Source organism: Arachis stenosperma, chromosome 3 (genome assembly GCF_014773155.1).
Source record: "Arachis stenosperma cultivar V10309 chromosome 3, arast.V10309.gnm1.PFL2, whole genome shotgun sequence".
NCBI lineage: Eukaryota > Viridiplantae > Streptophyta > Magnoliopsida > Fabales > Fabaceae > Arachis > Arachis stenosperma.
In genome coordinates, this window is record NC_080379.1 from 108,204,107 (window position 1) to 108,208,080 (window position 3,974).

At 41.5% G+C, this 3,974-nt stretch overlaps 1 non-coding gene across 1 annotated transcript; it reads right to left on the bottom strand.

Moving 5' to 3' along the window:
• Positions 1-677: 677 nt before the first annotated feature.
• LOC130972769 (small nucleolar RNA R71) lies at positions 678-781 on the bottom strand. Its single transcript, XR_009083932.1, has one exon. It is a non-coding gene; the product is annotated as a small nucleolar RNA R71 (small nucleolar RNA).
• Between the last annotated feature and the right edge of the window lie 3,193 nt (positions 782-3,974).

Genomic DNA, 3,974 nt, shown 5'->3' on the forward strand with positions numbered 1-3,974 from the left:
TCGAACCTTATCTAATTAAAGTTCGAATTATTCTTCTCCTTCTTCTTTCTATTTCTCTTTTCCTCTGACACTTCAAGGAATCTCTATACTGTGACATAGAGGATTCCACATTTTCTTTTTCTCTTCTCTTTCATATGTGCAGGAGCAGAGACAAAGGCATTCTAGTTGAAGCTGATCCTGAACCTGAAAGGACCTTGAAGAGAAAGCTAAGAGAAGCTAAAGCACAACTCTCTTTAGAGGACCTGACTGAATTCTTCAAAGAAGAAGAACACATGGCAGCCGAAAACAACAACAATGCCAACAATGCAAGGAAGGTGCTGGGTGACTTTACTGCACCTACTCCTGATTTCTATGGGAGAAGCATCTCTATCCCTGCCATTGGAGCAAACAACTTTGAGCTTAAGCCTCAATTAGTTTCTCTAATGCAACAGAATTGCAAGTTCCATGGACTTCCAATGGAAGATCCTCATCAGTTCTTAGCTGAAATTCTTGCAAATCTGTGACACAGTCAAGACTAATGGGGTTGACCCTGAGGTCTACAGACTGATGCTATTCCCTTTTGTTGTAAGAGACAGAGCTAGAATATGGTTGGACTCTCAACCTAAAGAAAGCCTGGACTCTTGGGAAAAGCTAGTCATGCCTTCTTGGCAAAGTTCTTTCCACCTCAAAAATTGAGTAAGCTTAGAGTGGAAGTCCAAACCTTCAGACAGAAGGATGGTGAATCCCTCTATGAAGCTTGGGAAAGATACAAACAATTAATCAGAAAATGTCATTCTGACATGCTTTCTGAATGGAGCATCATAGGTATTTTCTATGATGGTCTCTCTGAACTATCCAAGATGTCTTTGGATAGCTCTGCTGGAGGATCTCTTCACTTGAAGAAGACGCCTATAGAGGCTCAAGAACTAATTGAAATGGTTGCAAATAACCAATTCATGTACACTTCTGAAAGGAATCCTGTGAACAATGGGACTAATCAGAAGAAAGGAGTTCTTGAGATTGACACTCTAAATGCCATTTTGGCTCAGAACAAGATATTGACTCAACAAGTCAATTTGATTTCTCAAAGTCTGTCTGGAATGCAAAATGCACCAAGCAGTACCAAGGATGCTTCATCTGAAGAAGAAGCCTATGATCCTGAGAACCCTTCTAGTACTCCCTCCTAGTACTCTCCCAAGCAATACAGAAGAAAATCCAAAAGGAGAGTGCAAAGCCATAACCATGGCCGAATTTGGAGAGGAAAGAGAGGAGGTGGACGCCACTGAGGAAGACCTCAATGGGCGTGTACCAATCTCCTCTGAGTTCCTCAATGAGGAACCATGGGAATCTGAGGCTCAAGATGAGACCATAGAGATTCCATTGGACTTACTTCTGCCATTCATGAGCTCTGATGAGTATTCTTCCTCTGAAGAGGATGAGTATATCACTGAAGAGCAAGTTGCTAAATACCTTGGAGCAATCATGAAGCTAAATGACAAGTTGTTTGGAAATGAGACTTGGGAGGATGAACCCCCTTTGCTCACCAAGAACTGAATGACTTGTCTAGGCAGAAATTACCTCAAAGAGGCAGGATCATGGGAAGTTTTCTATACCTTGTACCATAGGCACCATGACCTTCAAGAAGGCCTTGTGTGACTTAGGGTCAAGTGTAAACCTCATGCCCCTCTCTGTAATGGAGAAGTTAGGGATCTTTGAGGTACAAGCTGCAAGAATCTCACTAGAGATGGCAGACAACTCAAGAAAACAAGCTCATGGAATTGTAGAGAATGTTTTGGTGAAGATTGAAGACCATTACATCCCTACTGATTTCATAGTCCTAGAGACTGGGAAATGCATGGATGAATCTATCATCCTTGGCAGACCCTTCCTAGCCACAGCAAAGGCTGTGATTGATGTTGATAGAGGAGAGTTGATCATTCAAGTGAATGAAGAATCCTTGGTGTTTAAGGCCCAAGGACATCCCTCTATCACCATGGAGAAGAAGCATGAAGAGCTTCTCTCAAATCAGAGACAAGCAGAGCCCCCACAGTCAAACTCTAAGTTTGGTGTTGGGAGGCCACAACCAAACTCTAAGTTTGGTGTTGAACCCCCACATTCAAACTCTAAGTTTGGTGTTGGGAGGTTCCAACATTGCTCTGATCATTTGTGAGGCTCCATGAGAGCCATCTGTCAAGCTACTGACATTAAAGAAGCGCTTGTTGGGAGGCAACCCAATGTTTTATAGTTAACTATTTTCTTTTGTGATTTTATCTTTTTTGTAGGTTGATGATCATAAGAAGTCACAAAAACAATGAAAAAAGCAAAAACAGAATGAAAAACAGGAAGAAAACAGCACACCCTGGAGGAAGAACTCACTGGCGTTTAAACGCCAGTGAGGCTAGCAGTTGGGCGTTTAACGCCCAGTCTGGCACCATTCTGGGCGTTTAACGCCAGAAAGGGGCACCAGACTGGCGTTAAACGCCAGGAAAGGGCTAGAACCTGGCGTTAAACGCCAGAAATGGGCACCAGCCCGGCGTTTAACGCCAGAATTGGCTCAAAACGTGGATTTTGATGCCATTTGGTGCAGGGATGACTTTTCCTTGACACCTAAGGATCTGTGGACCCCACAAGATCCCCAAACAACCCCACCACTCTCTCTTCTTCTTCACCCATTCACCAATCACCTCAACATCTCTTTCTCTTCACCACTCATATCCATCCTTCATAAAACACCACTTCTTCCCTCTTTTGGCCGAACCACAAAGCCATCTCCCTCTCCTCCATTTCTTCTTCTTCTACTCTCTTCTTTCTTCTTTTGCTCGAGGACGAGCAAACCTTTTAAGTTTGGTGTGGTAAAAGCATTGCTTTTTGTTTTTCCATAACCATTTATGGCATCCAAAGCCGGTTCAACTGAGAAGGCATGACCTCAAGCCCATCACTAGGAAGAAGATGGAGCAAACAAGAGACCCCTCTCATCAAGAAATCCCTGAGATACCTCAAGGGATGCACTTTCCTCCACAAGACTACTGGGAGCAAATTAACACCTCTCTAGGAAAATTAAGTTCCAACATGGGACAACTAAGGGTGGAGCACCAAGAACATGCCATCCTCCTCCATGAAATTGGAGAAGATCAAAGGATCATGAGAGAGGAGCAACAAAGACAAGGAAGAGACATTGAGGAGCTCAAGCACTCCATAGGATCTTCAAGAGAAAGAAAGAGCCGCCATCACTAAGGTGGACCCGTTCCTTGATTTCCTTGTTCTTTATTCTTCTGTTTTTCGAATTTTATGCTTTATGTTTATCCATGTTTGTGTCTTATGATCATTAGTGTCTTAGTGTCTATGCCTTAAAGCTATGAATATGAATCCATCACCTTTCTTAAATGAAAACTGTTTTTATCACAAAAGAACAAGAAGTACAGGATTTTAAATTCATCCTTAAAACTAGCTTATTTAGTTTGATGTGGTGGCAATACTTTTGTTTTCTGAATGTATGCTTGAACAGTGCATATGTCTTTTGAATTTGTGGTTCATGAATGTTAAAATTGTTGGCTCTTGAAATAATGATGAAAAAGGAGACATGTTACTGAAGATCTGAAAAATCATAAAAATGATTCTTGAAGCAAGAAAAAGCAGTGAATACAAAAAAAAAAAAAAAAGAGAAGCAGAAAAACGAAAAAAAAAAGGGGAGAAAGAAAAAGAAAAGAAAAAGAAAGAAATAAAGTTGTGATCCAAGGCAAAAAGAGTGTGCTTAAGAACCCTGGACACCTCTAATTGGGGACTTTAGCAAAGCTGAGTCACAATCTGAAAAGGTTCACCCAATTATGTGTCTGTGGCATGTATGTATCCGGTGGTAATACTGGAAGACAGAGTGCTTTGGGCCACAGCCAAGACTCAATAAGTAGCTGTGTTCAAGAATCATCATACTTAACTAGGAGAATCAATAACACTATCTGGATTCTAAGTTCCTAAAGAAGCCAATCATTCTGAACCTC